At 45.0% G+C, this 21,441-nt stretch overlaps 1 pseudogene; it reads left to right on the top strand.

Moving 5' to 3' along the window:
• Nucleotides 1-4,034: 4,034 nt before the first annotated feature.
• On the top strand, nucleotides 4,035-20,269 carry LOC141271906 (uncharacterized; annotated as a pseudogene).
• Nucleotides 20,270-21,441: the final 1,172 nt, after the last annotated feature.

Raw genomic sequence — 21,441 nt, forward strand, 5'->3', positions numbered from 1 at the left:
CCCAAAGGAAAGAGGGACCCACAAGCCTCCCATGTGGCAGCCCCTCCCCCGCAAGCCTGGCCTTCCATCTGACTGGTAGCTGACTCTTAATATCTGCATACTCTTGTACCACTACTATTGTGTTTGCATCTCTGACCATTATGTATGTATAACCCTTATGTATATAGTGTATTGTCTAGTGTGCACTTAAGGCGATTAAATATATAAATTTAACTTTAGGCTGCTCTTTTATCTTGATCCACGAATCCTCACGTCCGTTGTTCGGTCCAACTAACACCCTACTGGGGCTGGTTTCTGGCCCGATAGAATTCCCGTTAACGGACTGGGGGGCTTACATCTAATAGAAACTGGTGGCAGCTCTACCAGGCTGACAAGGTTCTGTTTCACCGGGATCAGTGAAAGGGGCCAATCAGCCTGTCAGGGGTGTGAGCGAGTGTGGTGCCACGTCAGTGACTGAGTGGGCCACCTCTTCTCACTTCCAGTATCTTCCTGTACCCGTGTGGACAGGGGGTATCTGTGTAGAACTGTACCAATCTGACCTTGCGCGTCCTCGAGGGGGTGCGAAACGTCACGTTGGTGCAAAGGGCAGATCCGTATCACGTGATCCATCTGACGTAATTGTGACGTCAGGCGGGTAGCGAGGTGGGGATCCTTCACATGTGGTGGCAGTGGTCGGATTCTGCGGGATCTCTATGGTGCCATTCTTCACATATGGTGGCAGCGGTGGGATTCTGCGGGATCTCTCTGGTGCCATTCTTCACACTCATCTTGTGTCACCCAACTTTAATGTAGATAAGGGCAGTGCGGGATACAGGCTCGACTGTTCAGACACCTGCTCATGGGAAGCTATATAGATGAAATGCCTTGCTCAAAAAGGGGAACCATGCCTCTATTTGTACGGAGAGCAAGAAACTTTAGCAAAACAAGGAAAGGAGCCACGGCATAAGGTTTTAATACTAGAGATAGATTAGGACTGGTGTCCCGATTGGGTACACCAGTCGCGATGAGATGGCTTTTACTCTTTTTTTTTAAAAATACTGTTAAATAAGTACCCTATGTTATTTACATGTACTATTTTACTTATTTACTTACTGCAGGGTATATGCTCTTTTTTTTTTTTTTTTTTTAATGGATTGGACAGCAGGAGAAGATGGACATCAAATGTCTTAATGTGACTGGTGCATCATTCCAGTCGCACATCTCTTGTAGTGCTAGACAGTACTACTGATGCTGGGAAACTTACCCTCAATAGGGCTAAGTTTTGAAAAGGCTTTCTAACGAAAAGCTGTAACTTCTTCACGTTCAAAACAAGACTCCGGTTTTGTGTCCTGAAATAAGGTGGATACATTTTTTGAATATTTGATAAAAAGCTTCTGTGAATGCCTATTAATTTTTTGGTTAGTAAACCAAAAAGGGATATTTTTTACGTTTAATTGGCAGTCCATTACTTCTTTATTTAGCAAAGTGAAATCTCTTTAGGGTATGTGCTCATGATCAGGCTATAGCAGAACTTTTGATGCAGCGTATTTTTGCTGCATCCAAAGCGCAGCTCTCTCTGGTGCCATTCTTCACATGTGGTGGCAGCGGTCGGATCGAGATAATAGTGTATGTGAGTATGCGTTGCATACTTACAGACACTAAAGACTGCCAGTAGTAGCTTTTGCTGCTGGGGTCTTAAGATCAGCTCAGCACTAGACAGTCTGAGTGCAAATACTGTAAGGTGTGTGGGTGCACCAGGTTGCAGTTCGGTGTCACTGACCATAGAGTACAAGGATGGCAAGTGGCACCAGGGGCAGAACCAAGGAGATGACCAATGCTCTGGCGGTGGGGCGGAGGTGGAAGACTGTCACTCTAGAAACAGGGGAGTCCAGCCCAGGCTCCCCAGGGAGAGTCGCCGGCGGTCGGTCCCGCAGTGGGCCACCCACCACTTGACCATCTCCCAGCCAGGCAGGCTTGGATGACCTTGTGCAAGCTGCCCTCGACAGTCTCAAGGCTGGAGACTAGGCCACCTATGAGACCCTCACAGCTGCAGTGGATCGTCGGGAGGCAGCAGCAGAACGTCAGCAGGAGCGCGAGCACCAGGAAAATATGCTCCGGCTGCAGGCCCCAGCCAGTCCCGAATTCCCTGAGATCTGAGTCCCATAGCTACGGGCAGAGGACTTCCCCCTGCTGGACAAAGGAGGGGACTTGGACACTTTCTTGCTGGCATTTGAAAAAAAACTGCCATCTGTACCATCTGCCTGAGGACCAGTTGGTCCGGTTCTTAACCCCTCACCTCAAGAAATCTTTGGGTACATACCCAGTGAGACCACCCTGAGTTATGAAGACATCAAGCAGGCTCTGGTCCGGCAGTACAACTTGACCCCTGAGACGTACCGGAAGAATCTCCGGAGTATACAGCGGGGTCCTGTCGACAGCTGGGCCGATCACATGCGGGCCCTACTGAGAGCAGTTGATCAATGGAACATGGGACTGGAGCCCACCACCGTACAGCAGCTGAAGGAGCTCATCGCGACTGAGCAGTTTCTGTGGAACTGCCCAGAGGACCTCCAACAGTACCTCCAAAGGGGGCCTCTGCAACAGCTACACTTGCTGACGAGTACTCCAACAACAGGACTCCAGAAGAAACTTGCAAGCTGGAGAGGGAGTAAGATGAACACGGTGCCTACTGTCTCTGTCTCCAGGCCCAAGGGGGCACCTACCCCTGCTTTCCTCTCCACGCCGGTAGGGGAACCTCAACTGTGTCACCTTTGCAGAGTGCTGAGCCACTTCAAGGTCATGTGTCGCCAGTGCCAGAAGAGCCCGTTCCCATCCCAGAAACCGTCCACTGTTTTGTGTGTGAATGGGGGTGGTGAGAGATCCCTTGACAACCTTCAGACCGTCACCATAGGCCATGCCAGGGCCATGGGACTGCAAGACACCGGCACTGAGATGACTCTTGTGCGGCCTGAACTGGTGTCTCCCCAGGATTTGATACCTGGGAAAACTCTCGCCGTCTCCAGGATTGGAGGCGTCGAGCCGGCGCTGCCCGTCGCCAAGGCGTATTTGGACTGGGGCGCCGGGACGGGAGTGCGGGAGGTGGAGGTAACTCCGAATATTCTTGCCAGTGTTTTGCTTGAAAAAGACTTGGGACGGCTAGTGTCCCACTATGTGGCCACTGGACCCCCAAGGCCTGACCCTACAGACAACGTCATGTCCACCCCAGTTGATGCCAATGTTATTAACATGCCTACTGATGGAGATGCGGGGCTTGGGGGAGAAGATCAATCAAGTCAGCTGTCCTTAGAGTGTGGCCAGCCGGCATGCTGGAACAGTTTGTCCTGTGAGGTTGTCACAGAGGGGACAGACAGGGGGCAGACAGCTGCGGAGGGGGAGCATGCCACGGAGGGCGGGGCAGTCCCAGGAGAGGTAGGGCTCCCAGGTAAGGCAGCATGGCAGGTTTCCTCCACAACCGGGGTGTCAGAGGGCCAGGGTAGTCCGTTTAGACTGGCGACTTGGTCAGAAGCAGAGGAGAAGCGGGCGCTACCCGCGGTCACAGTGGCTGTGGCCGCTGGCACGCGCAGTGGTGGCACCCGGGCCCCTCGGGAGTCCGACGGCTTCTCCCCTTCCGATCAAGTGGCTGCCGGGTCAGACTGAAGCCAGGAGACTGGTCCCGGTGAACTGACAGAAGACGTGGTACTCTCGTCTACTCTGGCCACGTCCAGTCAGGGGCTTCAGACGGCATTGGAGGCTGACGACAGCCTGAAAGCTCTTAAGGAACAGGCGGCACAGCCTCCCTCGGACTCAGACCTCGGGCGGGTGGTCTGCGACCAAGGATGGCTGTATCGGGTAACGGTCCAGCGAGGTTCACCGGAGTTATGGCCCAATTTATTATATATTTTAGGAGTCTGAGTCGGTCCATTTTATACCGACATCGACTCCACGACTCAGACTCCACAGCCCTGGTTTTAATTATGTGATTTGTATGAATGTATGCAACGTAAAAACAAATTTTTTGTGAAAATTCGTGGAAGCTGGCAAATTCGAATTTCTACATGGGATCCTTTATGATTTTACATTGGCTTATGTTCTTCCCATTCAGGTCCTTACAATATCAGATCCTTTCAGTGGAGATCTGTATAAGAGAATTTTCCTGATTGACCCGTCAAGGATAGATAGGGACAGGGAGAAGATGGCGGATAGGATACTACACCTCACCCTAGAGATCCTCTTCCGGCTTACTGGAGAGGTGAGAGATTTTGATGATATCACATTACATAATTCCTATCTATGTGAATAACAGATGGACAGAACTGGAGAGGTGAGGTCTCTGGAAATGTTTGTAGTGAGATTTATTAATGTGTCTCTCCATAACCAGGATTACACAGTAGTGAAGAAGACCTCTAGTGAGCGCTGTAAGGCCCCGATGTCTAAGGGATGGGGAAGACCCCTGAGTCCATTCATGAGGCCTCCACCTGACCCCATGACACATGGGGACATCAATGACCAGAAGACCCTAGAACTCGCATACAAGATGATTGAGCTGCTGACTGGAGAGGTGACACTGCTGGGAATGTTGGGACATTATGCAGTAATGCTATGAAGGGATCGGGAGGGATGACAATATCATTGTATGTGTCAGGTTCTTGTCAGGTGTCAGGATGTCACTGTCTATTTCTCCATGGAGGAGTGGGAGTATTTAGAAGGACACAAAGATCTGTACAGAAATGTCATGATGGAGGTTGCCCAGCCACTCACATCATTAGGTAATACACAGGACTAAATACACACGGCCTATAATTCTCTGTATGTAAAAAAATTAATTCAGTCCCTCTGTGTTTCCTCCAGTTTTATCCGGTAAGAGGACAACACCAACGAGATGTCCCCGTCGTCTTTTTCCACAGGACTGTAAACACGAAAATCCCAATGTTCCTCAGGATCGTCAGGTAGATGGAGAGAAGGTGTCATGAGATCTTCCGTGTTATGTGTAGATGGCTGTGAAGGTCTTGTGCTCAGTCTTGTTTTATCCAACAGTATTATGTTTTATACTGGTGTAATTAGAACGGTGGAGATGACCGGATTAGAGCTGATTATAGATGTGACTTTTATAGTATTTGTTTCAGGGTAAAGATCTGACCCATATTAATACTACAGAGACATATGTGAGAGATGATGACTGGTTTAAAGTGGAGATTATTACAGATGACGATTCAGGTGAGTAGTAACCACTAAATGTTGAGAAGTCACAGATTCTCATTCCACATAGAAGCCATTTTGTCTTGATAGGGTGTCTAAATTCCTGCAAACTAATTCTGAAATTGGGGAGGGATTTTATCTAGGAGAGTTCTGCTAAAGTAATTTCAACAGGTGAATGTATATGAAGAGCCGAAAAACTAAGAAAAAGGATAAAGTATGTCTAAGCTTTCTGCCTTTCTACTGGTTGTGGGGTTTCTCCTCACTTGGGTGCGCCGTGAGGCAAACAGGAGGCATGTTCCTTTAAATGTCCATGTCGGTTTATTACTTTATAAACCAAGGAAAAAGCAAAAGGAAAACAAACAGCCTTCTGTTCAGGCAAACAAAGTAAAGCAAACTCTGGTTAGCCACTAGTCCTGTGGGCACACAGGCTGCGTAGCATCCAGTTCACTGGCTCTGTCTGGAGACAACAACATACAGGAGGCCTTCTCCCTCCAAACACAGATTATGTGCCAAACAATGGCCTCCATTTTATATTTTAACCACACCCAGAGGTGAGGTATGTGGGCCGCCAGACACGCCCTTCTCTCACAGCTGCCCGTAACCCGGCCCCAGGCGCACCAGAGTAACATTCCGAGTTACATCACAGAGGTCAGCAATCTCTGTGATACATGCCTCCCATTGACTATGTGTCCGTTAGCCACCTTACATACCCCCCCACTGCCTAATGCCGTAGGGCTTGGTACCTTCTACCAGTAGAGAGGGAATTCTCGAGAGGGCATCGGCATTACCATGTAGCTTCACTGCTCTATGTTCTACATGGAAGTGGAAATCCTCTAGGGCTAAAAACCAGTGGGTGACCCTAGCATTTCTTCCCTTTTTCCCCCCATCTGTCTGAGTGGGGCATGGTCTGCTACCAATTTAAAATTTCATCCCAATAGATAGTAACATAGCGTGTCCACCGCCCACTTTATGGCCAAGCATTCCTTTTTTATGACAGCATAATTCTTTTCACACGAGGGCAGCTTCCTACTCAGGTAGAGAATAGGGTGCTCCTCCCCGTGTATCTCCTGGGAAAGGACTGCCCCTAAACCAACATCTGAGGCATCTGTCTGGGGTATAAACTCTTTCTTGAAGTTGGGGGCAACCAGAACCGGTTGCTTACACAGAGCCCCTTTCATGTCTTGAAAGACCGTCTCTGCCTCTTCAGACCATTTAGCCATTGCTGATTTCATCCCCTTAAGAAGGTTAGTCAGGGGTGCGGCCATCATTGCGAAATTTGGGATGAATCTCTGTAGTATCCCACGATTTCTAGAAAGGCTCTAACTTGCTTCTTCGAAAGTGGTCTTGGCCAGGTTTGGATTGCCTCCACTTTACTGATTTGGGGTTTGATCTTGACTCTACCCACTACATGTCCCAGGTATATGGCTTCTTCTTTCCCCATGGAACATTTTTTTATGGTTTATTGAAAACCCTGCCTTTCTTAGGGCATCAAACACTGCCTGGACCTTTTCCAAATGATTTCCCCATTCTGGGCTGAAGATTACAATATCATCCAGGTATTCTGCGGCATATTCCTTATGGGGTGCAAGGAATCGGTCCATGTCCCTCTGCAAAGTGGCCGGGGCTGGGGACCCCTGCAGTCGAAACGGCATCTGGAGATATTTGTTATCAGGGTGCCAACCTCCGCGTTAGGCAGGATCATCTTAGACTTTTAATAGGGCTAATTAAGTCCATCTTGTATAATGTGTTGTTCAATTTCTCCGAAGGAGATATGCCATTTAGGATGACCGTTCATCCACTTACTATTTTTCACTACACGGATATTGGTGCTTTTTAGTGAGTTTAATAAAAGTATTTATTTTAGAGGATTTATATGTTTACATACTGCTACAATTCCTTCTAGATGTATTATTTATGTTACTTTATACCATCCGGACATATTGGAAGCATCCGTCCAGCATAGAAAACGCAGTCTTCTCCTTGGCTTCCAGTGACATGGGGATTTGCCAATATCCCTTTGTTAAATCCAAGGTGGTTATGTACGTTGCTGACCCAAGTCTCTCGATCAGCTCATCGGCACACGGCATTGGATATGCGTCGAATATGGAGACCTCAGTCAACTTCCGATAGTCATTGCTGAATCTCCATTCGCCATTAGGTTTTGGGACCAGGACAATCGGGCTCGACCAACTGCTCTTGGATTCCTCAATGACCCCGAGTTTCAAAATACGCTTCACCTCCTTTGGCTCTGTCAGAACTTCGTGTACTATGACTTTGTGCACTCCTTCAAATCTGAGAACAGGTCCCTGTTCTTCTGCAGCAACTCCCGACACTGCTGTTTTTGGGCTTCGACAGCATCTACGCTATGGCAACACCTCCAACCTCGCCTTCTGGCTTGCCCAGCAAGCACGGCTTTTCAGCCGGCTTTCTGTCTTGCCATGGCTTGATGAGCTTGACGTGGCAGATCTAGTGTGGTTTCTGTCTTCCTGTTTGATGAAGCTTATAGTTCACATCACCAAGCTTCTCCACCACCTGATACGGCCCTTGCCATTTGGCCAAGAATTTACTCTCTCAGTAGGAATTAGCACGAGGACTCGTTCTCCCGGATTAAACTGAGCCTCTTGTGCCTGGAGGAGATGTCCTTTTACGGTGGGCATCACCTTCACAATCCTCTGCTGCATCAGTGCAACATGCTCAATGACGCTTCTGTGGGGCGTGACTTCGGCTTCCCAGGTTTCCTTTGCTATATCAAGGAGAACCCGCGGATGTCGGCCATAAGGAGTTCAAATGGCGAGAACCCTGAAGAGGCCTGTGGAACCTCTCGAATAGAGAACAACAGATATGGTAGGGGACAGGCCCAGTCTCTACCGTCCTTTTGTATGGCCTTCCTCAGCATACTCTTCACCTTTTTATTAAACCTTTCCATATGGCCATGTGTCTGAGGATGGTGTACTGAAGTCCTCAGTTGGGAGATTTGCAGGACCTTGCATAACTCCCTCATCACCTTACTCATAAAGGGTGTTCCCTGGTCGGTCAGGATCTCCTTTGGTAAACCTGTCTGGGAAAAAAACGTGGACCAATATACTATACTCTTTGCGAAGGAGTTTCTCAGGGGGATCGCTTCAGGATAGCGTGGAGCATAGTCCAGGATGACCAATATATATTGATGCCCATGAGCAGATTTAACCAGGGGACCGACCAAGTCCATAGCAATTCTCTCGAACGGCACTTCAATAATGGGCAATGGCATGAGGGGACTTCGAAAGTGAGAGGTGGGGGCGGTTAACTGGCATGTAGGGCAGGACCTGCAAAACTTTAATATTTCCTGGTGACATCCGGGCCAATCGAACCTCTGCATGATCCGTTCCTGCATTTTTTCTACTCCCAGATGGCCACCCAAGACATGTGAATGGGCCATGTCCAACACCCTCCGTCTATAAGGACCCGGCCCTATTAACTGTTCCACAAGCTCCTCCCTCACTTTCGTAACCCGGTACAACAACTCCTCACTTAGCATAAAATAGGGAAATCTTGTCATCCCCCGGCTCTTGTGCAATCCCATTTATGACTGTGACATTGTTAAAGTCTTCCCTCAGAGTTAGGTCCCTATGTTGGGTGGTCCCAAAATTCTCGCTGCTCACCCTTAACTCCGGAATGTCAGACTCAGGGGACACTACCTCCTCATCCCCCACCAGAACACAAAAGGGAAACCTGTCCGACTCTGGGTGTGGTGATACCTCTTCAGGGTTAGCTGGTTCCTTATCCAAGCTAGTGAACCCTGAACCCTTTTCCCACAGATCCCAAAACAAACAAAAGTCCCGGCCTATAATAATGGGGTGCAACAAGTACTGGACGACGCCAACCTCGTGGGACTCAGTACCATGGGCCTTTTCAATGTCCACTCTGGCCATGGGGTAGTCCTTAGCAGCACCATGAATGCACCATACGCCAACCTTTTTCCCTGGGATCAGTTGGAGAGGGAGTGTGGCCCTCACAAGGGTCAGTAGACTCCCGGAGTCTAGCAGTCCCGTTACCTGCCAACCGTTCACCTTCACGGGACATGCTTGTGGCCCCTCGCTGGGTGGACAGTTCACACTGCAGGCCGGATACGCATAGTATGAACAGCGGCGTCCTATGCTGCAGTCCATTTGTTCGGGGGTCAGGAGACAACGGGCGGCTATATGGCCTGGGCCGTGTGACCTCCAGCAAATGACATCACCGTAGGGACCTTGGGCATTATCTCCTCAAATGGGCCTTGGACGTCCCACCCCCTTTTGGGCCTCCGCCCCCTGTTGGGACCCCTAGTATGGAGTGGGCTGCCGTCCCAAGGAATCCTCCACCCCCTGGTATCTCGACCAGTCTGATCAGTTCATTGGCATTTCGGGGATCACCCTTAGCAACCCAAGTCTGTATTGGCCTCGCCAAGGAATGCACAAACCGGTCCATCACCACTTGCCCTTCCATCTGCGCAGGCGTAGAGGGCTCCGGCTGCAGCCATTTTTGGACCAGCTGCAAAAGGTCAAACATTTGGGAGTGAGGGAGTTTGACGCGCTGTGCTCTGACAGACATAGCCACCCCCAAGCGTGCCAGAATTTCAGTTTTGAGTTTGCCATACTCCTTAGCATCCTGCAAAGCTAAGTCATAGTAAGCTTTCTGGGGCTCCCCCGGCAGGTATGGAGCCAGCACCTCTGCCCACTGCTCTGGCAGAAGTTTCTCCCTTTCGGAAACCCTTTCAAATACAGTCAAAAAAGCTTCCACGTCATCCCCAGGGGTCATCTTCTGCAAGGCCCGTCTTACGTCTTACTGCCTTCCGGACGTGGGAGTCATCAGCCGGACTTGGGCTGCTCGTCCTGCCCTGGATGGTGGTTGCCAGAAGCTGGATCTGCTGCTGCTGCTCCTGCTGGTGCTGCTGGATCTGCTGTAACAATAGCCTATTGGTCTCCTGCTGGTGCTGCTGCGACTGGACCAAGTGTTTCAGCAGGTCCTCAATTTTGTCCAGCGTTGCTTGCTGGCTTGTGGCAGACTTCACCCACGACATGCAGTTCTTCCTGTAACAGTCACATGTATCTGCTGGGAACGCTGCCTGCACTGCTAACACCAATTGTGGGGTTTCTACTCACTTGGGTGCGCCGGGAGGCAAACAGAAGGCATGTTCCTTTAAATGCCCATGTCGGTTTATTACTTTATAAACTAAGGAAAAGGCAAAGGGAAAAAAACAGCCTTCTGTTCAGGCAAACAAAGTAAAGAGTCCTTTAGGCAAAGTCTCTGGTTAGCCAGTCCTGTGGGCACACAGGCTGGGTAGCATCCAGTTCACTGGCTCTGTCTGGAGACAACAACACACAATAGGCCTTCTCCCTCCAAACACAGACCATGTGCCAAACAACGGCCTCCATTTTATATTTTGACCATAGCCAGAGGGGAGGTATGTGGGCAGCCAGACCCGCCCATCTCTCACAGCTGCCCGTAACCCATCTCCAGGTGCACCAAACAGTCCTCTTAGTGCTTAGGTGCAGTAGAGCAACATTCCTGGTTACATCACAGACGTCAGCAATCTCTGTGATACATACCTCCCATCGACTATGTGTTCGTTAGCCACCTTACATGGTACAAACAATGCGAAAGATATTTGGGCTTTTTGTTAACATTGATCCCAAGGAGATTATTTGTGGGAAATATCGTTTTGCTTGAACCTTTCTGATACTGGCTGGTACATTTTCAAATTGCCATCAGACAATAACATTTTAGACTTGGTACTACAAACAGAGGTACAATTAAGGATCCATCCTACCTAGCTGATTCACCCTATAATGTTTTTAAATTTACTGTGCAGTTTCAAATATATTAACCTCTAGGTGTTCGAGTCGAATTAGTGCAATTAAGGATCTTCTTACAATTGACCTCCTTTTATAGCTTAAATGGGCTGTCTGGTCTTAAACTACAAGTCTGCAATCCGCAGCCTCTGCCCCCTGATGACGACTTGTTTTAATTATCCCAACATGAACTGGGATTCTCAGATGAAGCATCATCACACCGAAGCAGTTACAGTAGTGAGAGAAGGATAGGGACTTTTTAACTGATTGTATTATGTAAAAAAATGGATAAATATATATATGATTAAAATAAATTTTAGTTTCGGACCACGGCTTTAAAAGAACAAGAGAATATTTCCCTAGAATTAAAGAGTATTGAATAAAAGGTGGATATAAGGTTGGAGGGTTAAGCACTAGCTCTGACACGGTAAAGGCAGGCAAGTTCAATGGTCTTGGACCCATTTGTATACTGATTGGGTATATTGAAATGTAGGTAATTAAAAATATGTCCTTGTGCCAGAGGGGAATATGTGTATTAATCCCAAGTATCTTGAAAAGTCCCTCCCTCCACCTTCCATACCAGCCACGAGTGCCTTCTTCCTGGAGCCTCCAAAGATGACCCTCTGACTCCCACACCACAAAGCATAAGATGTAATAGATACGAATATACCTTGCTATAGGGATGTGTGAGAAGTGTCTGGACCCTCATTTCTTTTAACGTGTGATGAGCTAATTTACTGAACAGACAGTATAACCTAATGTCCAGTAATGCCATTACCCCAGTCTCCCTCGATGCCACACAATGTCTTTGGATACCCTAAGTTGGCCATTATTTCACACAAATAAGGCTACATTGCTCCTCAATGTTTGTGTTATATGTGTGGGAATATATATTCTGGATTGCTGCAACAAGTATAATATTTTGGATAAAGGGGTCATTTTAACCTTACTCTAGCTACTGTCGACAATGCGGGGTTAGTCTATCCTTTATTTGTAGACTACATTTGGGACAAAAGTGGCGATACATTTAGCTGCATGTATTCTGCCACAGATCTAGAGACCCCGACAACCCAAGTATGTGATAGCTTATTCCCTCAATAATGGTACCTATGCCACCAATCTAGAAGGAGCCATTATATCTATACATAACAAACTGGACTTGAGTCCAGACAGGAATCAAAGTAATGTAGACTGTCCATAATTTGTTAGAGTGGCACTTTATGGTCCACAAGGTAAAGGAGTCTATCATCTGCATAAAAATGTATTTTCTCACTCACTGAGGGTTCTTCAGAACAGAGTACTGCAGGGTCCTGCCGTAGACATATTGCCAAGGGTTCTATTGCGAATGCCGATAATAGTCGTGATAAATGGCAGCCCTGTCTGGTGCCACATTGTAGCTGAAAGTGTTCTGAGGTCCACCTATTTATAATTAACCAGGTTTTGGGTTCATTGAAGAGAAGACCTAACCACGAAATAAGTGTTTCCGCATCCCAAATTTAAAAGTGTACGGATCAAGAAACGCCACTCAATTGAGTCAAATGCTTTGGAGACATCACCGTACAAAATCTCCCTAGACCTGATAGTGAGTCTCTTGAGGATTTGTAAAAAAAGTCTATGTGTATTAAGGGTCATTATGCAACCAGGCATAAAGCCCATTTGGTCAGGGTGTATTAATGAACAAGTCACTGAGGTTACCTGCCAGGCAAATATTTTGGCAATATATTTTAATATCCGATTGCAGTAAGGAAGTTGGCTAATAACAATCACACAGTATAGTGTTCTTACCAGTCTGGCATCGCACATGCTTGACCAATTCTGTATTCATTTCCGCCGGGGCTTTACTCAACTCTTTCTGGCAGTTCCATAAAGAATAAATGGAGCGGTGGTCAAGCATTTGACCTGCTGCTACACTTTGTAAAAAGGATAAAAGTGCCTTGTCTGGGATAATAATTCCTCATTCTGCTGATCAACCCAGGTCCCAACGGTTGGACTTACACTGATCATTAAGTTTTCACCCATCCTTTCGATAGGTGATAAATTGTTTTAACTGGGCAACCCTTTTAATACAAGTTATGTTTTTGGCAGATGACTGTTCCAGGAGATTACAAGGACATTGGATGTCTTCAGATTTCAAAGCGGAAGATGGCGGCATAACACAACATACATATGAAGAGCAAAGCAAAGATCTATCATCTAAACATTTTAAAAAGGTCCTTTCAAAGGTTGTTAAGCAAACTAAAAATCACAAATAGGTTGATAAAGCGCAACCAGCTCACCCTGTAAAGAAACCATATTCATGTGCAGAATGCAGGAAATGTTTTAACCCAGAAATACGGTTTCAGGCCCTGCACTGTGTAGAGAGCAATGGGTGTAATCGCGCCCTCCGCACTAACTAACAGTTCGTTCATCTTTAGAGCCGGCTGTCTATCAATGCCTGGGACGCAGTTCCAGCTGCCGCTCTCTATACACAAAGCGGTGACTGAACCCTCGCTGGCGCCCCCCCGTGCCTGAAATCCGAACGCTGTCGGCAAATCTTTAAGGCAAATCTTGTTGCACATCAAAGAATTTACACAGGGGTCGTGTTACTTTTAATTTCAGAATATAAGAAATATTATAGCATTAATTTAAAAAAATCACACAGGGGAGAAGCCATTTTCATGCTGAGGCTGTGGGAAATATTTTCCTAAAGTCTTGTCAAGCATTAAAAAACAAGTGAAGCTGTGTTTGCATTATAGAGCTCAACACGTGTTCAATTGACTCCAAGGGGAACTCACAATATTCTACAAATATTTTCCAGGCAATGTAAGGATTTTTAAGTATGCGATTTGGGTGAATTTATTCATGGCAAATCCAAATTTGGGGTTTAATTCACTGAAGCCAGCGAATTCAAATTTCTACCGATCGGCTCATTTCTATGAAGCAGTTTCCACTTTGAAACTATTTTCTATACCCACACATCGAATACTTCTAACTAGTGGTAGTATTTACTACGTATCTACACGTTTTACATTTACATACTTGTATGGTTCCCTTTATTATCTCAAGTAATTCTTTATGATTTTACAATGGATCATCTCCTTCCCATTCAGGTCCCTACAATATTGGATCCTCTCAGTGCAGATGTTCTATATAAGAGAATTTTCCTGATTCACCCGTCAAGGATGGATGGTAACAGGGTCAAGATGGCGGAGAGGATATTACACCTCACCCTAGAGATCCTCTTCAGGCTTACTGGAGAGGTGAGAGATTCTGATGACGTCACATTACATCATTCTTATCTGTGGGAATAACAGATGGCCAGAACTGGAGAGGTGAGGACTCTGGAAATGTCTGTAGTGAGATTTATTAATGTGTCTCTCCATAACCAGGATTACACAGTAATGAAGAAGACCGCTAGTGAGCGCTGTCAGGCCCCTGTGTCTGATAGGTGGGGAAGAACCCTGAGCCCAATCACGGGGCCTCCACCTCAACCAATTACACATGAGGACATCAATGACCAGAAGATCCTAGAACTCGCCTACAAGATGATTGAGCTGCTGACTGGAGAGGTGACACTGCTGGGAATGCTGGAACATTATACAGTAACGCTATGAAGGGATCAGAGGGATGACTGTATAATTGTATGTGTCAGGTTCCTATAAGATGTCAGGATATCTCCATCTGTTTTTCCATGGAGGAGTGGGAATATTTAGAAGCACACAAAGATCAGTACAAGACCGTCATGATAGCGGTTCCCCAGCCCCTCACACCACCTGGTAATAGGACTAAATATGCACGGTCTAAATTATCTGTATGTACAGAATAAATTCAGTCCCTGTATATGTTTCCTTCAGTTCTATCCAGTAAGTGGACAACACCAGAGAGATGTCTCTGTCCCCTTCTGCCACAAGACTGTAAACAAGAAAATCCAGATGTTCCTCTGGATCATCAGGTAGGTGGAGTGAAGATGTCATGAGACCTACACTATGATATGTAGACAGCTGTGAAGGTCTTGTGTTCAGTCTTGTTTTATCCACGAGTATATGTTTGAAACTTCTGTAGTGAGAACGGTGGTGGTGACCAGATTAGAGCTGATCATAGATGTGACTTCTCCATCTGTCTGTGACTTTTACAGAGTAAAGATCTGAACAATATTAATACTACAGAGACATATTTGATAAGTGAGGTGCGGTGTAAAGAGGAGTTTCCTACAGATGAAGACTCAGGTGAGTAGGAACCACTAAATGTAGAGAAGTCACAGATTCTACTTCCATAGAAGCCATTTTCTTTCAATACGATGTTTGAAACCCAGCTATCTAATTCTGATATTGGGGAGGCATTTTATTTAGGAGAGTTCTGCTAAAGTGATTTCATCAGTTGAATGAACAGGCGCAACCTTAAAAAAGAGAAAAAAGAAAGTATGTCCAAGCTTTCTACCTACTGGTACAGACAATGTGTAGACTTTATGGCACAGTCGGGGCGATGTGGGGGGGGGGGTCAAGCTGAACCTACCACTGTTAACATTTTGTCACAGATGACACCAGAGAGGTCACACAGACCCAACCGCTGCCAGTAGTTGTTAAGGGAACACACCTCCGCTGCCTCCAATCGTCAGGACAACTACGCAATTTACCGTCGAGTGATGGACTAGGCCGCGGCTGCCTCCAAAACTAGGCTGGTTATTGGGGAACTCGGAGTCAGCCTATGGTACTTACACCTCCAATTCAAACGCATGGAATATATGTACATACCCTGGTATGGTCACTATCAGCTCCGCAATAACAAAAAAGGACCACTACTAGCTGCCACCACCAATTGTTTATACAGCCCGATTGGACACCTGTTACAGGTAGCATATGGCTTCAGGGGTACGGTTTACAGAGCAAGAGGCTATTACATTTTATATTTAATCCAAAAAGATAGGCAGTGTTAATAAAAAAAAAGTCCCTCACTTATGTATAAAGTCCTCATAGATTTAAATAACTTTTTCTTCATGATAGAGCCTTCTTTATAGTAAGGAATCTTGAGAACAAAAGTAATCTCTCCTGAAAAATCTGAAATCTGTCTGATAAACCGGATACTTTTCCAGAAGTGTCTGCACCCAGAGGGCCCCATTGAATCTTTTGCATTAGGGCCCATGAGCTTCAAGTTACGCCACTGTCTGCACACTGATGTCTGCCACCTATTGAGATGTGCTAATTGACTCACCAATAGTATAACCTAATGTCTGGTAATGCCATGCCCTAAGCCTCCCACGATGTCTATTGGATACCCCATTCCAGCTGTTATTCCACAAAAATGAGGCTGTCATGCTCTCCAATGTTTGAGCCATAAGTTTGTAAATATGTATAGGGAGATGCTGCAACACATAATATAGGTAAGAAACTGGACTTGGATCAATTAATTTGGAGTTGAAACAGGAAGCCAGAATGATTTGGATGATTTGTAATGTGTTCAAGTGACACATCAGGGTCTGCTCACTAGGGGTACATCAAACTCTAGTACTACAGGGTCCTGCCATATATGTATTCCCAGGGCTTCTATCACTAATGTGAATAAAAGTGGTGATAAAGGGCAGCTCTACCTCATGCTGTGTGGTGGCTGAAATGGTTCTGCGGTTCACCCAAAACATTAAAGTGTATGGAAGTAGAAAGGTCACTCAGTCGACTTGAATGCTTTGGAGACATCTCCCATGATAGTCGCTTGAGGGTTTTTATAATCTCTATGTATAATAAAGGTAATTGAGCAACCAGGGATAAAGCCTGATTGGTCAGGGTGTATTAATAAATGAATGACTGAGGTCTTGCCTAGCTACCATTTTGGCAAAAATTGTAATATCCGATTGCAATAGGAAAATTGGCCAATGAGATACAGTCAGGGGTCCTTACCAGGCTGGCAATGCACATGCTTTACCACTGCTCCATTCATTCCCTCTTCATGCTGCTCTTTTTGGCAGTTCCCTGGAGAATAATTTGAGCAGTCGTAAAGTATCCGACATGCTTCATGTTGTAACAGGGATAAAAGTGCCTCATTGGGGTTAAGATTTCCTCATTCTGCTGATCAACCCGCACCCCTACGGTTGGACTTTCACTTATCAGTAAGCTTTGGATAGGTGATAAATTTTTTATCAGACACCTCTTTTAATACAGGTTATGTTTTTGGCAGATGACTATTCCCGGACATTACAAGGACATCAGATATCTTCACATTTCCAAGCAGAAGATGGCGGCATAACACAACATACATATGAGGAGCAAAGCAAAGATCTATTGTCTGAACATTTTAAACAGGTCCTATCAAAGACTGTTAAGCAAACTAAAAATCATAAAAGGATTGATGAAACGCAAACAGCCCACCCTGTAAAGAAACCATATTCATGTTCAGAATGCGGTAAATGTTTTAACCAGAAATCAGATCTTGTTACACATCAGGAAACTCACACAGGGGAAAAGCCATATTCATGCCCAGAATGTGAGAAATGTTTTCATCACAAATCATCTCTGATAATACATCAGAGAAGTCACACAGAGAAACAGGAATTTTCATGTTCAGAATGTGGGTTATGTTTTAGATTCAAATACAAACTCATTATACATCAGAGAATTCACACAGGTGAAAAGCCTTTTTCATGTTCAGAATGTGGGAAATGTTTTAGGATTAAATCATCTTTTGTTATGCATGAGAAAAGTCATGCAGAGAAAAAGCCATTTACCTGTTTAGAATGTGGACATTCTTTTCACCAGAAATCAAAACTTGTTATACATCAGAGAAGTCACACAGGAGAGAAGCCATATTCATGTTCAGAATGTGAGAAACAATTCAGCAGTAAGTCTGCTCTTGTTAACCATCAGAAAATTCACACAGGAGAGAAGCCATTTTCATGTTCACAATGTGGAAATAGTTTTAAATATAAATCAGATGTTGTTAGACATCAGAGAAGTCACACAGGGGAGAAACCATTTTCATGTTCAGAATGTGGAAAATTATTTGCAAATAAGTCAACTTTAGTTATACATCAGAGAAGTCACACAGGGGAGAAGCCATATTCATGTTCAGAATGTGGAAAATTCTTTGCAAAAAAGTCAAATTTGGTTATACATCAGAGAAGTCACACAGGGGAGAAACCATTTTCATGTTCAGAATGTGGGAAATGTTTCAGTTTTAAGGCAAATCTTGTTGCCCATCAGAGAATCCATACAGGGGAGAAGCCATATTCATGCTTGGAATGTGAGAAATGTTTCAGCAATAAGTCTTCTCTTCTTCACCATCAGAAAATTCACACAAGGGAGAAGCCATTTTTGTGTTCACAATGTGGAGAAAGTTTTAAACTGAAAACACATTTTGTTAAACATCATAGGAGTCACAAAGGGGAGAAACTATTTTCATGTTCAGAATGTGGGAAATGTTTCAGTTTTCAGGCAAATCTTGTTGCACATCAGAGAATTCACACAGGGGTAGAGTTACTTTTAATTGCAGAACATGGAAAAGATTATAGCATTAATTCAAATATCGCACAAGAGATAGTTTAAACAAATAAGCCATGTTTATGTTCCTTATGAGGGAAACATTATAGCAGTAAATCATACCTTGCTATACATCAGCGATCTCGCACAGGAGGCAAGCCATTCTCATGTTCAGAATGTGGAAACAGTTTTTACATGGAATCAGATCAGAGAAGTTACACAAGGGAGAAGCTATTTCCATGTTCAAAATGTGGAAAATTCTTTACAAAGAAGTCATCTTTGGTTACACATCAGAGAACTCACACAGGGGAGAAGCCATATTCATGCCGAGTTACATGTCATACATAAGAAAGAGAAAACATTATGGAGCAGACCTGAGCAAATTGCAGCCAACTGCAAGGGCCTAATCTGTCCATTTGGCTGTGTCTGATCGGCCCAATGACAGGCATACTCAAAGGACTGACAATGTTGATTGAACTGATCCATGATTCTAGCATAGTTTCTATTGTGGCCCCACCTCCAGATGTCATCTTCACCTAATTGCTGGATGAAAGCTTCGACTACACTTTGTATGTTGGGAGATCAGCAAATTAGTAGCTGCTGCGACTCCCCAGATAGTCTCCTGTCAGCTCACTTAGGCTACGACCCCACTATCCGTTTTTGGTCAGTATTTTTCCTCAGTATTTGTAAGCCAAAACCAGGTGCCGAACAATCAGAGAAAAGGTATAATAGAAAAACGTGCACCAATTCTGCATTTTTGGCCCACTCCTGGTTTTAGCTTGCAAATACTGAGGAAAAATACTGACTAAATACGGATAGTGGGGCCGTAGCCTTATGCAAAGTATTTCTGATGAATACTAGGTCCACCAGTGTGACTTACCTCTCACTTTCACTACATGAGTCTTTCAAATTTAATATTCTATGTGCACCTTCCTTCCATCCTTCACTGGTGAAATGAGCTTCCTAAACTTCTCCTTCCATGTACTCTGGTGTCTCCTCAACTTTGTGTGTAAAAGGGTTAACACCTACATCTCCCCCTTTGCACCAAGCTAGAGTGTTACTTTGCTCTGTTGTATGTCTTGTGCAGTAGAGGTAAGGGTTAAGCCCCTCATACTCCCTTCTATGACTGTGGCTTCTCGCATCCACTCCATTGACTCCAATAAAGATTTCTCGCTCTTTGTCTGTCATCTCCCCCCCCCCCATGTGGATCCATGCATGTAAAATAGAGGTAACCAAAATTTTTTTCTCAATTTTTCCATTACTCAATTAACTGCTAATACTATAAAGCTTATTGTACCTTGCATTATTAAGCTACGCTCACATGGCTGTATTTTCGGTGTGAGTTCTGTCATGTTAAAAAACTGACTTCATACAGACAGCACTAGGACTAATGTTATGCTATTAGGCTGTTCAGGTGACAGATTTTTCACATTAACCGAATGGCCGCGTGAAAAAAAAATCGCTATGCACACTCTTCCGTACCATATTTCAGAGGAGACTCGCTCAGTCAAGTCTATGGGTGCGTATCCGATTTTTTTTTACAGATTAGCAGTAAACTGTATTTGGTCTTGTAAATCTGGTTCACTGCTGATATATCAAATGGTTGGCACACGGATGGCAAATCTGTCTTTTTTCATATGTTGTTGTGAGCTAATCAAAACCATATAGTTTGTGGCTTTTTATAAAGTGATACAATTGTTTGTGTACAAAATTAGGTTCAATCGATTGGTACCCAGTTTCTCATGTGACCCCCTTGAGAAAATAATTCTCTGCAATTACCAATATTTATCTTATCCAAAAAAAAGTTAGCATACCTACGTAAAACATACATTGGATATTTCACATTAATTTAAATAAGTGTCTCAAAACATGTTGTGAAAAAAAAACAATAAATGTTTTTTTTTTAATTAAATGCTTGGGCTTGACCTTTCTTTATCAGTTTGAGCTTATAATTTTGTGATGCCACATGGGTGCCAGAACAAATTGCATAGAATGGGACTCATCAGACTTTGGATCCCAGACTTTAAGACACTGTTTTTGAAAATAAGCTATTCATAAAGGATAATTGTATTAACCATATTACACTACAGAGCCATGTTTGGGAGTTTCCAATTCAAATATTAGCTTTTGTATTGCGTGCTAGGAAGAGGCCCTTGTAGGTTTTAATATAGTTACTGCTCCCCATCAACATGGGGAGCAGCTAACTTTGTATAACCGCTGAAACAAGGTTGGTAAATTCAGATGTTTAAAGTCATAAAGAGCATGGCAGGAAAATTTTGGACTATTTCGGAAAATGATGTAAGCTTCTCATCCTCTGATACACAAGCCAAGCACACACCAGACTGTCCAAGGACTCAAAAGCAAACCAGCTTTCAACAAGCAGCATTGCTACTATAATCTTCTCATTTACCTACCCTAACATTTTGAGAGATAACAAAAGGCTCGGACATAATGTGAATGATGCAGCCAATCAATGGCTGCTGATTAGCTGTAACACACACATGATGAACCCAGCAGATGTTGATCCAAGCAAATGCAGTATTGACTACATAGTAGTGGTGCTGGTCCAGGAGGTATATATTTTTACATAATCGCACCATGACAGCAATGACATTAGATTGCCCCTCTGTCCAAATAGGAACAGGAAACACAAGCAGGTTAAAAGCTCTTTCCCCATTTCCTCAGTGTTTCTTTTTCCTATCAGGTCAGGGGCAGAGAGAGGTACTGTTTCTTGTACCTTTTTAAACCCTCTGTCTGGCTGCAGGGTTTTGGATGTTCCTTAGCCAGGTGATCTAGGAGCAATACTTTGGGGTATTCTTCCTACTGGGTATCATACTAGGTCTCGATGGGGTCGATCTCCCTGGTATTGCTGCTCCATACTGCTCTCCATGTGGGCTACAGGTTGGAGCAGTACAGCGTCAGGAAGCGCTCATGGGCTCTGGCTGGTCCCCATGTGGTGGGTCTCACAACATCCCCTTCTTAGGTAGTGCCACGGTCATATGTCTGGCTACGTC

Source organism: Phyllobates terribilis, unplaced genomic scaffold, assembly GCF_046119375.1.
Source record: "Phyllobates terribilis strain yellow unplaced genomic scaffold, ASM4611937v1 Scaffold_5__5_contigs__length_657084704, whole genome shotgun sequence".
Classification (NCBI taxonomy): Eukaryota; Metazoa; Chordata; class Amphibia; order Anura; family Dendrobatidae; genus Phyllobates; species Phyllobates terribilis.